We start from the raw sequence: 13,954 nt of genomic DNA, 5'->3' as shown, positions 1-13,954 counted from the left end.
TAAAGAAAGACTTGGAAGAGTTAGAGTTGCCATTCGAGTCAACCCTAGTACAGTACATTGATGACTTACTGGTTGCATCAAAGACAGAAAGTGGCTGCACAGCCGATACCATTGCTCTGTTGAACCATTTGGGAGAGAATGGACATAAAGTGTCTCCTTCCAAACTGCAGTTCTGTCAGAAGAAAGTGAAATACTTGGGTCACCAGATAGAGAAAGGGTCACGGAAAATAATGAAGGAAAGAATTACCAGTGTACTTCAAATGAGTCCACCAAAGACAAGGAAGGAGGTGTGGAAGTTTTTGGGAATGGTGGGATACTGTCGCCAGTGGATTCCCAACTTCTCGTCTCTAGCAAAGCCTTTACTGAAATTGACCCAGAAGGATGCCTTGGATCAGATCGAACTGAAAGGGGATGAGATGGATGCTTTTGTTGAATTAAAGGAATGCATGTGCAGGGCTCCAGCTTTAGGTATGCCTGATTACACAAAGCCTTTCACATTGTTTTGCCATGAACGTGATGCATGTTCTTTGTCTGTCTTGACTCAAACCCATGGTGGCGTAAACAGACCAGTAGCGTATTTTTCAGCTACTCTGGATCCGGTTGCAGCAGCACTCCCAGGGTGTTTGCGCGCTGTAGCAGCAGTTGGTATCAGCCTCACTCAGAGTGAAGGAATAGTGATGGGACACCCAGTAACAGTCATGGTCCCTCACTCAGTTGAGATACTTTTGACCCGCTCCCGAACGCAACACATGACTGGAGCAAGACTCACAAGGTATGAAACGACTATTCTGGGCTCACCGAATGTGCAGCTGAAAAGGTGCACTACGTTGAATCCAGCTACCTTGCTTCCTGGAGAAAATGCTGAAATTGAGAACGCTGAAGACGTCGAGCATGACTGCCTTCAGGTGACTGAATTTTGCACAAAACCCCGACCGGACATAAAGGATACAAAACTTGATGAAAATGACCAAATTCTTTTTGTTGATGGTTCATGTCTAAGAGATGGGGTGGGAATTTTGAAAGCAGGATATGCTGTATGTACTGTAACAGGGGTCTTGGAAGCGGGATGGCTCCAAGGAGTCTATTCTGCACAAGTAGCAGAACTTGTAGCCCTTACTAGAGCATGTCAATTGTCTGCATTGATGAAAGTCACCATTTACACTGATAGCCAATACGGGTTTGGGATTGTGCATGACTTTGGACAACTGTGGTCACAGAGAGGTTTCCTGACTTCTTCAGGATCCCCAGTGAAAAATGGGGAGAGAATAAGGGAATTGTTACATGCCATTCAAGTACCAGCTGAAGTTGCAGTGGTAAAGTGCAGTGCTCACACGAAAGGACAGGACTATGTGTCTCTGGGAAACGCCTATGCAGATCAAGTTGCAAGATTTTGTGCCTTGAACTGTATATTGTTAAGGGATGATTGGAATACAATAAGTGAACCAGAACTCGAACCAGCTGAAGCATTTGCCTTGAAGGTCGTAGATACAATAGAAGAACTATAAGCACTACAAAGTAATGTCAGGGAGGATGAAAGAGATTCCTGGATTAAATCACAATGCATAAAAAGACAAGACGAGCTATGGGTTTCACATGAGGGAAAATTTGTTTTGCCAAATAGTCTCTTATCACAGCTTGCGCGGTTCTATCATGGGCAAGCTCACCTAGGGAGAGATGCCATGATAAGATTGTTCAAAACTGATTGGTTTAACCCCAGATTTCGCCAAGCTGCGGAAGCAGTTTGCCATCGATGTGTCACTTGCCAACAGATGAACCCAGGAAAGGGAACAGTTGTGAACGCGAGCCACATTGGTAGGGCAAGCGGTCCTTTTAGCCGAATGCAGATGGACTTCATTGAGATGCCTGTGCATGGAGGTTTAAGATATGTGTTGGTGATTGTGTGCATTTTTAGTCATTGGATTGAGGCATACCCCACACGTAGAAATGACAGTCTTACAGTTGCCAAGCTATTATTGAGGGAGTTAATACCACGTTTCGGATTCCCGATCTCTTTAGAATCAGATAGGGGAAGTCACTTCAATAACGAGGTGATGAAGTTACTTTGCGAAGCACTGAACATTGAGCAAAAGCTGCACTGTAGCTATCGTCCTGAGGCATCAGGACTGGTGGAGCAGATGAATGGTACGCTGAAATCGAGAATGGCAAAAATATGTGCATCAACAAATTTGAAATGGCCTGACGCATTGCCCTTAGTGCTAATGTCAATGAGAAACACTCCGGATAGAAAAACTGGATTGTCTCCGCACGAAATTCTCATGGGCAGGGCTATGAGACTTCCTGCAGTTCCCGCAAATATGCTTTTGAATATTACAGATGATATGGTGTTAGACTACTGCAAAGGTCTGGCTGACGTGGTTCGCTCTTTCTCTCACCAGGTGGAGGCGACCACCTTGCCACCGATCCAAGGTCCAGGACACGCACTGAAAGCAGGTGACTGGGTCGTGATAAAGAAGCACGTGAGGAAGTCGTGCCTGGAACCCCGTTGGAAAGGCCCTTTCCAAGTGATCCTGACGACAACTACCGCTGTGAAGTGCGCGGGGGTTCCCAACTGGATTCACGCCAGTCATACAAAGAAGGTGTTGTGTCCCACAGATGAGGAAGTTGAAGCGCTGAAACTACCAGTGCCTGATAAAACGGTGCCGAGTGCTGAGACAGAACAAAAGCGAACTGAAAGCGAACAAGCAACAGCAGGAGAAAAAGAGATATTATTGGAGAACGAAGAGTCCGACTCACTTGGGGAAGACCAAGGAGAAAGTTCGGACAGCGACGACGAAGCTGCAGGTGACAAAGAGCCTGAAGCAGCTGAGGGTAGCAAAAAGCCTGAAGCAGCTGAAGGTGACAAGGAACCTGAAGCAGCTGAAAGTGATACAGAGCCTGAAGAAAGTAACGGTGACGGAGGGCTCGAGGAGAGTGAGAAGGCAGGAGAGCCTGAACAGAAAGGGGCTTTCCCAGAAATAGACGATACAGAAAAAGAAAAAGAAAACGTGACTGATTCCCCTGAAGGTGGGGACAAAGAAGGGCAGAACGAAAGAGCTCAAACATCTACAGAAAAGATCGCAGGTCCATCAAACGGACACGGTGCAAAAAGAAGACTAAGTATCTCACCGATAAAAGAAAAGGGTAAAGAAGATTTGAACGAAGGAGGAAGGCCGAAAGTGAAAGAGAAAAGAAAGGAAGTGACTGTCGTGGAACAATCGTCAAGTGAAGAAAAGGACTTGGCGAAGGAGGAGAGTGCCAGCGAAGCAGAATCAAAGAGAGAAGCAAAATTGAAAAGGAAAAGGATACCAAACAAGAGGTATTCCGGTCCTGAATGGGCATATGCAGTCAATGACGATTGGACTGATGAGTTTGTATCTCTAAGCATCGAGAACGAAGAAGAAGAAGAGATACAAATAGAAAAGAAAAGTTTCATAGACTCTGTTGATTGAAACGGAAGTAAATGGCATTGCTTGCTGCAATCTAACGTGAGATAAACAACCAGCTGAGACATTGCTAAACCGAATTGAGACAAATGCTGCTAACCGAAAAGTGACTGGCCTTTTGAAGAAGACGGTGTGAACATTGTGCTCGTTCAGCTTTGTAACTGAATTGCTAAGTAGTTTCATTATAGGTTCTTCTAGCTCTCTGATTCTATACAGATCATGCCTGGGTACGCTATGCAAAACAATAGAAAGAAGTATTGTAAATACGTGTGTATAGGCTTAGTACTAACATGTGTACTAATAATAATGGCAATTGTGTTTGGAATGCATGGAAAGGGTGAGAATGAGACTATTACTGCTTCTACTATTGTTCCTGTTACTGTCACTGAACTAACACCATTGAAAAGACTAGCAATGGATGAGAGGCTCTTGCATGATAAGAAAGAGCTTTCGTATAACGTTTTCTATCGTTTACTAACAGAGTATGTTGAGACTATGGATGCGAAAGATTGTTATGTGTGTACCCAGATACCGACATCAGTAAAGGAAGGGGTGACTTATCACCACATGCCTCTTACATATGGGATTACATGTAGTATAGTAATGTCTAGGTTTTATGGTCAATCTAACATACAGTATTTTTTCTCAAATTATGATGTTACCTTTGCTTATGTTCCTATAATAGCTCAGCTAAGCGAGACTGCAAAATATTGGGATTACAAAATTATGAGGGATTTTTTCGAGCCAATGCAACCTTTTGAAACGGCTCATGCTCATAGGGAGAACCTTACTTGCTCCGTTTCTGCTGTAGAAATAAGTTTTTTAGATCGCACAGATGATAGAAGGGCTCAAATGAAGGCGAAATTAGAAAAAGAACTGCATAAGAGGACTTCAGTAGATAATTATGATTTTGCTGCTATAAAGACACAAGGGAAAATAGCTTTAGATGCTTGGCATGTAGGGAAGTTTTGTATATATCGAGGTGAATCTTACTATGACAATATTTTTGTAGGAGCGAGTGAATGCAAACATACGTTTATTTTTAAGGCCAAATGGACATTCATGATGGACGGACTTGACCCTGTCATTCCAGGGGTGTATTACATTTGTGGGCATAATGCCTATTATCGTCTTCCAAAGGGATGGTGGGGAAGATGTTATTTGGGTATAGTGTTTCCGAAGGTTTATCAACTGGATGACATATCGATGATTAAAAAGACACCTGGATCCCACCGTATCCAGAAAAGAGAGACCGCAGCTGCTGTGGTAGGTGATATATTTGGAGCCATGATTCCTTCATTGGGAGTTGTGCTGAATTCCATCAAAATAAGGAAGTTGTCTACTATAGTGGATAACATGCTGACAAAGTTTTCAGGTGCAATAATCCTGATGGATGCTGAACTTGCAGCGGAAAGAGCTATGACTTTTCAAAATAGGCTTGCTTTAGACATTCTTTTAGCAAAGGATGGAGGCGTTTGCTAAATGATTGGTGCACGTCACTGCTGCACCTATATACCTGATAATAGTGTGAAGATTAAAACTATGCTTGCTAATCTAACAAAAGAAAGTGCAGATTTGAAAGAACTGAAAGAACCAGGAGTGTGGGAGAAGGTTGGAAAGGGACTTGCTTCAGTGGGACATTGGATTGGGGGAATTTGGAATGGAATATTATTGAAAATAATAGAAGGAATATTAATAATAATAATTTGTGTATTTGGAATTTGGGGAATAAAAAGGGGAATAATAATGATTATGGAAAGAATTAAAAGAAGAAAGGAGGAGAAAATTATGAAAAGAATGGCAGAAGAATACAAAGCGCAAACTAGGGGAACTAAAAGGAAAAGGGAGCTGACAGAATTTTAATGAGATAAAATTTGTGGGCTAAATTTGTGTGATGACAAGTAGTCATCAGAGGAGGGATTGATGAAGCAGAAAATGAAGGTTTTGATTTATTAACGCATAAACGTAGTGCTGAAATAATCATGTGTGACATTAACCGAATTAATAAAGATTGTACGGGGACAAAATGTGCCCTCAGAGTAGTTTGCCATCATTTATACGCGTGCTTTATATAACGTGGTGTATTAGAAATGCACTAATTCGACATAATCATAAACGTGTGCTACGATTTGCTTATTTGAAATGCCTTAGCTTAGCATTACTTTAGCGGAGGCTTTGGCCTAGTTGCCTGGTCTCACGGTTTAAACGTTCGTATTTTTCCACTGTGCTATTAAATGTGTATTTCTGCTTGAAGCTGTACTTTTCCACAGAGACTGCTCGCATGCTTATCTTAAAGTTGGTGCCAGCATGGCATATTTTCTCTTAAATTCAAGGTCGGCTTGCAGGTGCGGACAATGGAGCCTCTGAGAGTAAGCTAATCGAGAAACAATGTTGCAAATTGCGTACCCATCTCCAAGGATAATGTATGCTTAAGTAAAAGCTTGAGAACTGTTGTTTTTGATTGGTCAATTTGAAGCTAACCTATGAACCCACCAATGGAGACCCTACAGGACTTGAATTGTTGTCTATAAAACCCAGGTGCACGAGAGGGAAGCTCTCTCTATCTTCGGACATCCCGCCATTTTGACTTCGTAGCTACTATGACCCATTTTGCTGCGACGCCATTTTGAGAGACTTTGATGCTTTCTCTAGTCGAGAGAAAGAGACTTTAATGATTCTTGCCCTAGAGACTTTAACTTTGATTTGTCCCTTTGCATGAAGTAGTAGCCTTAACTTGCCGCCGTGAGGCAATTGCCCCGTTCACCCCTGCCCCTTTGTCCCGTCCCAGGCTGATCGAGAAACGGTACCTGTGAGACGAAGACTTCATTGATTGCTGATTGGAATTGGTAATTATGAAAGGAAATTGTAAAATTGCATTGTGTTTCTTTTAGGTAACCAACTGCTGATTTTGATAAGGACCCTAGCTAGGAGTTTTCTAAATTGATGTTGCCAAATTGTTTTTGCATGAAGTCCCACATGCTGATGCTAATTTGAGGTTAGATGAGGATTCCATATGTCGCACGATGCAATTGGAGATCTTGTTATGCTGACTAAATGTACGCAATTAGCCCATTACAGATTATCGTATTAGTGCTTTGCATTGCCACTATCGAATGCCTTGTGATTCAAATGCTACATAGATTACACTTGTTTCGACGATATGGACAGCTATTAATGTTCATTTATGTTTATCATTTGGTGTTGAGACACATCTATATCGTGCTAGCTTTGTTAATATAGGGAAATAAATTCACTAACTTTGCAATAAACTGGTGTGGTTATTCCTGGCTGAAAGGTCAGGGTTCGCCGAAATGTATTCTGGATTAATTGTTAAGTGTTATGTTGTTCAAGGTGTTGCTTATGTTCGTTATTGATTATCGATAAGAGGTGATTGATCAATTAAGAGTACAGAGAGTTCCCACATAGTCAAAAGATTCATCGACCTAAAGAGCATCCGAACGCAGGTAAATTGTTACCACGTTCCGCTCTATCATTAGCACACATGGATGTGTGGAACAGCAGAGCCATCTTTGCATCAGTCCCAGAGATGATTATAGAGTGAGATGACAGCCGATGGTGCTGGGGTGCTCGTTGTGGTTCAGTTCAGACAGGATGGTCTCCAGAGGAGTTGAAACTCCATATCAACTGCCTAGAACTATTAGCAGGAGCATTTGCAATTCGCTCCCTGTCTCCTCGGCAAGCAAAATGTTGCATTCTTCATCATATGGACAACATTTCAGAAGTTCAGTACATAAACCACCTAGGAGGGACCAGATCTCGTGTACTGGTGCAAATTGCGAAGGAGTTCTGGCAGTTTTTCCTGCAACATCAGATTTCAGTGACTGCAGAATACATTTTGGGTCATGCCAGTCTGATAGTGGATTGGAACTCCTGTTTCCTAAGGGATGGCAGCGACTGGAAACTCAGCCCTCTACTATTTCACTAATTGAATCTTCAGTGGGGTCTGTGCTTGATAGATCTCTTTGCCTCGAGGCTCAATGCTCAAATGACCCACTTTTTCAGTTGGAACTGGATCCTCTAGCGTTAGGAATGGATGCATTCCTGCAATCATGTGGGAAGGGGGTGCTTTATGCGTTTCCTTCTTTTGCCATGATTCAGAGAGCACTCTCTCAAGCGAGGAGACAGAAGGCAGAATTAATTTTGGTGACGCCCATTTGGAATGCATAACCATGGTTTCCAGTTGCGATGTCAATGTCGTGTGCACATCCAATTGCGATCCCGTGGGATCCAAAGCTGTTGCTGGACCCCGTGGGGTCTCCGCATCCTCTGATGTTAATGGGGCAGTTATCACTTATGGCATGGAGAACTTCCGGAGACGATGGCAGATGCTGGGAGTTTCGGACAAAGCGCTGTTCCTCTTATCCCAAACTTGGGCACCTTCCACTCACAAGAGATATCAGTCTTCGTGGAAAAGATGGGTGTGTTAATATAGTGAAAAAAGTATTGATCCCCTGGGGACGAATATTAGTATGATCATTAATTTCCTTTCTGACCTAGCCTCACAGGGTTTGGCCTACAGAACCACTAATAATTTGAGATCAGCAATTTCAGTGGGTCATCCCCATCTAGATGAATTTTTGAGGAAGCTGGAATGGACGTTTTCCTGTTTGGGGCACACTCAGTTCGAGGAGCTATGGCCTCTTGGGTGCTTTCTGCTGGTTCTTGTTTGGAGGACATTATGAGGGCAGCTGATTGGTCGTCAGACTCCACATTTTAAGTTTTCTACCACAAGCCTATTGTTGATGTTGTTTCCTCAGTATTGGATCAGCTTTGAACTAGCATAAACCAAAGCCTCCTGTTCTGACATAGAATGAAAAAATGTCCTAGCTTACGCGTCAAGAATTTTCAATTCTATTATGGACACATAGGCGAGGATTATCGCACCCGGAAGATAATTTATTGTGTTATTTATCTTGTTGAATTTTGATGATACTATGCATTGTGTTTGAATGATTACATGCCCACCCATTATATCATCTATGGAGGATGCTATTATTTGCGTCTCTCTTTTATTACAGAGAACAGAGAACAAAGGTACCTGATCAATCGTGTGGTGACAAAGGATGAGGAGAGTCTTGAAAGTCTTCAGGCCAGATGATAGCCAATGATCATCAGAGTTCCAGTTTTTTTAGGAGATTCCAGTTCTAAGGAGTCAAGTACTTGTTTGGTTTTTATTGCAAAGAAAGAGGAAGGACTGTGTTAGCGGAGACAGATACACAGGGTTCAGACCTGTGACTGGTGGACATTATAATCCTCATCTCTGTGTGCTTAATAGAATTGAAAATTCTTGACCCGTAAACTAGAAGAAAAAAATTCACAAGGAAAATGTTTTTAAAGTCAAGCCACAACATTTGCACATTTTAACACTCGCAATGATATATTGCAAATTCGCAAGGACAAAATACTACACCGGGACCTAAATATAACAAAAGTGAAAAATGCATTAGCTTTGGTAAATAAAGGCTCCGATTATAAAACTTTAAATTTTCATACATCTCTAAGAAGAAGGCAAGTGAAATTGCCATTGTATGTACAACTGGAAAAATGTGATCAAGGAAAATGCCAGGTGCCAGTCAGTTTTTGTGTGAAATTCCAGGTTATCTTCTACCTGAAACATTATATGCGTCCTTGGAACTGTGAATTATTTAAATACAACTTAGTAAAACTAGAATTTTAGCTCATTAAATTCGCTCCCCTGTACAAAAGCCTGCAGGTTACATGTAAAAAACAACTCAGAATCTCATTTTTCCGCGGATGATAAAATTATTTCATTGACTTGCATGGTATTAATAGCAATTTTTGCAGCAGTCACCTGCCCTGGGGTTTTAGCACTATGTAAACAATACATTATTTATGCCCTTCATTTACCAGTTTCAAGAGCAAATAATTTCAGATCATTACATCACTTACAAGCACTCAGCAGCAGCCATTGACATTACCATGTGAAAAGAAAAAACAAGAATTTGTCCTTCGTTCACAGTCAGAAAAATAAAACGAAATGCAAAACCACGAATTTGGAAAGGTACAGCCTGCAGTCTGCTTCAGGCTGTTTTGTGCACCGCGGTGACCTGGTGGCGCAATCTCGCAACCCGTGGTCGCGAGACCATCAAAGACAAGACGTCACTTGTGCTTATCCGGCCGACAGTAAAGATAAGACACGAATTGAAAATATGGAAATTTAGACATGAAACTGGCGAAAGCTGCCTTCGTATCCATCGCAGACACTATAAAACAGACTAGTGTTTTGCATAGGCCCATATAGAAAGTAAGATTTTGCTATGTTGCTTGGCAACAGCGTGCACTTAATCCGCAACAAAACAGTTAGTAGCATATGTGCTCTGATGAATCACGCCCTTAACTCGCTACCAAACAAGCAGGACCTGTCAGCATGTCAGCGCCGGGGCTGGTAATCTGATTTTGTGTTGGGGACAGCCAACAGCCTATATATATTTGCGCGAAGGTTCGTTCTCATGTCTTGGCAGCAAAGCTACAGCCATTGATCTGAGGTGACACTGAGGGAGCCAGAAAATCAAACAACAGTGTCTAACCAGCTGCCGCACAACTAGGGACGTAGATTTAACCACTTCGCTGCCAGTCCTTTCCCCTCAGGTGCCAGACCTTTTTTGGCTATTGGGGGCAGCTCGCGCTTAGGCCTTCATAACTTTTTGTCCACATAAGGTACCCATGCCAAATTTGAGTCCTTTTTTTCCAACATCCTAGGGATTCTAGAGGAACCCAGACTTTGTGGGTTCCCCTGAAGGAGATCAAAAAATTAGCCAAAATACAATGAAAATATCGATTTTTTCCAAAAATGGGAAAAAGGGCTGCAGAAGAAGGCTTGTGTTTATTTTCCCTGAAAATGGCATCAACAAAGGATTTGCTTTGCGATGCTAAAATCACCAGCTTCCCAGCTTTCAGGAACAGGTAGACTTTAATCAGAAAACCACATTTTTCAACACAATTTTGGCATTTTACTGGGACATACCGCATTTTTAAAATTTGTGGTGCTTTCAGCCTCCTTCCAGTTAGTGACAGAAATGGGTGTGAAACCCATGCTGGATCCCAGAAAGTTAAACATTTCTGAAAAGTAGACAACATTCTGAATTCGGCAAGGGGTAATGTGTGTAAATCCTACAAGGGTTTCCTACAGAAAATTACAGCTGAAATAAATAAATATTGAAATTGAGGTAAAAAAAATCAGGCATTTTTCTCAACGTTTTACTCTGTAACTTTTTCATGCAATGTCAGATATACTGTTACGTCTGTTGGACTCTTCTGGTTGTGGGGCTATATAGGGCTTGTGGGTTCATCAAGAAGCCTAGGTACCCAGAGCCAATAAATAAGCTACATCTTGCAATGGGTTTTCATTCTATTCCAGGTATACAGCAATTCATTTGTTAAAATATAAAGAGCAAAAAATAGGCATCAAGAAAACCTTTGTATTTCCACAATGGGCACAAGATAAGGTGTTGAGAAGCAGTTGTTATTTGCACATCTCTGAATTCCGGGGTGTCCATACTAGCATGTGAATTACGGGGCATTTCTCAAATAGACGTCTTTTTTACACACTGTCTTACATTTGGAAGGAAAAAATGCAGAGAAAGACAAGGGGCAATAACACTTGTTTTGCTATTCTGTGTCCCCCAAGTCTCCGAATAAAAATGGTACCTCACTTTCATGGGTAAGACTAATGCTCGCAACAGGAAACGCAACATGGACACATCACATTTTTACATTGAAATCTGATGTGTTTTTTACAAAGTGCCGAGGTGTAGATTTTGGCCTCTTGCTCAGCCGGCACCTAGGGAAACCTACCAAACCTGCACATTTTTTAAAACTAGACACCTAGGGGAATCCAAGATGGGGTGAATTGTGGGGCTCTCACCAGGTTCTGTTACCGAGAATCCTTTGCAAACCTCAAAATGTGGCCAGAAAAATACTTTTTTCTTCTCATTTTGGTGATATAAAGGTCTGGAATCTGAGAGGAGCCACGAATTTCCTTCCACCCAGCGTTCCCCCAAGTCTCCCGATAAAAATGGTGCCTCACTTCTGTGGGTAGGCCTAGCTCCTGCAACAGGAAATGCCCCAAAACACAGCGTGGACACATCACATTCTTCCAAAGAAAACAGACCTGTTTTTTGCAAAGGGCCTACCTGTGGATTTTGGCCTCTAGCTCAGCCGGCACCTGAGAAAACCTACTAAAGCTGTGCATTTGTGAAAACTAGACACCTAGGGTAATCCAAGATGGAGTGACTTGTGGGGCTCTCAGCAGGTTCTGTTACCCAGAATCCCTTGCAAAGCTCAAAATTTGGCAAAAAAAACACTTTTTCCTCACATTTCGGTGACAGAAAGTTCTGGAATCTGAGAGGAGCCACAATTTTCCTTTCACCCAGCATTCCCTCAAGTCACCCGATAAAAATGGTACCTCACTTGTGTGGGTAGGCCTAGTGCCTGCGAAAGGAAATGGTTCAAAACACCATGTGGACACATCAAAATTATCAATTACAAAACTGTTATTGCTGTGGGGGGCACCTGCATTTTTGCTCCTGAGCAGGTTTTGTCATTTTTAGAACACATACTGGTTGGATTTGGCACAAGGGTGAGTGATGGTTCAGTAGGTAACATTTTATTAACAAGAGATTTCACAAAAGTGAAATGCACTGTTAATAACTGAAAGGCCAAAAAACTGAACCAATGACTCACAGCTCGTGAGCTGTAAAGCTGCGTCAAGTCACCAACCGCTTTACACTCCATTCACATACATTTCATACATGACATGCACAAGACCATTCATGCCGCCAGCCGTGGGGCCAGCACATTACAACACTCGCAGCAACAGACAGCACCATTCAAGGGCCCATCACTTTCATACGCCCACATGCCTGATACAGCAATCACACCAGCTGATGGGAGTGTGTGGACTGGCGTTTGGCTGGCACTGCAAGCCAAGTGCCACCCCACGCACACTGCCACCGAAGCGCAACTCCACTCACACCACCAGGCAAGCGGCACCCCATGCACACCACCAGCCAAGCGGCACCCCCTGCTCACCGCCAGCCAAGTCCCACTCCACTCACACCGCCAGCCAAGCGCCACTCCACGCACACCTCCAGCCAAGCGCCACTCCACACACACACCGCCAGCCAGCGCGATTCCACGCACACCACCAGCCAAACGCCACCCCATGCACACCGCCAGCCAAGCGCCACTCCACGCACACTGCCAGTCAAGCACCACCCCACGCACACCACTAGCCAAGCGCCACTCCAGGCACACCGCAAAACCAAGCACCACCCCTTGCATACCACTATCACTTTTTTTTTGGTTTTCAAACAACAAACAAACCACTAACTAATTATAAATACAAAACTACAAACACAAAAGCTCTAACTGAATACATGGCAGTAATGCCAACAGTGAAAACGAACATATAAAAATATAAAACAGGCAGTTTAAGCTCACGGTATTTCCCAAAAATGTTTTTGAGTGTGGTAACTCCTGAAACAGCCTGCCACACACAGTCCAGGTTTCGAAGGACAGTCTGGGCCTTCCCTCCAGATACTTCTTCGGACACAAACCCTACATTTCTTAGCAGGAAAGCCTTTTTTGAGAGTGGGAGGAATCTGATCAGGAAAGTGGCGATCTGTCAATCTAGCCACATCTTCCACAAGTGCTACTCCAGGAACTCTTGCATTATCCACCATAACAAGGCTCTCTATCACTGACTCCTGAAATGTAACAAACTTCATCCTTGACTCAGGGGAACAATCCTTAAACATTATAAAAGCATTAAAAGGTGCCAGATTGTACAAATGGACGGCCAACTTTTTATACCAAACGTAAGACTTACGAACAGCAATGTAAGGTTCCAAACTCTGATCTACTCTATCAACACCACCCATGTGCTTATTGTAATCTAAAATGCAAACAAGTTTGCGCACTTGAGCAACTTGACCCCAAACAGCCACAGGTAAAGTACTCTCATCATGGATGGTAGTTAGCATGTACACATCCCTCTTGTCTACAAATTTCAGAGCTAGCGGCTCATCATTCTCAAGACACTGCACAGTCCCCTCTCAAGTTTTTTTACAGACTAGCTCCCTTGGATAGCCTTTCCGATTAGAGCGGAGTGTGCCACAAGCAACAATGTCCACTCTGAACAACTCATTGAACAACTGAACTCCAATGTAGAAGTTATCTACATAAAAATGGTGACCTTTGTTAAACAGTCGTCTACCAAATTCCCACACAATGTTCTCGCTAACTCCAAAAGTGGGTGAACAACCAGGGTGGTCAATACTGGAATCCCTACCAGTGTGACCTGGAAATTATAAACACATCCTGTACTACTTTCTGACAGCATATACAATGTAATCCTATACAGTGCCCTCTTGCTGGGAATGTACTGCCTAAAAACCAAATGACCCTTGAACAGGACAAAAGACTCGTCAACATTTTTTTCTTTGCCTGGCACATAGACCTCTGAAAAC

Source organism: Pleurodeles waltl, chromosome 11 (genome assembly GCF_031143425.1).
Source record: "Pleurodeles waltl isolate 20211129_DDA chromosome 11, aPleWal1.hap1.20221129, whole genome shotgun sequence".
In the NCBI taxonomy this organism is placed as follows: Eukaryota; Metazoa; Chordata; class Amphibia; order Caudata; family Salamandridae; genus Pleurodeles; species Pleurodeles waltl.
Note: the sequence above shows the minus strand (reverse complement) of the source record.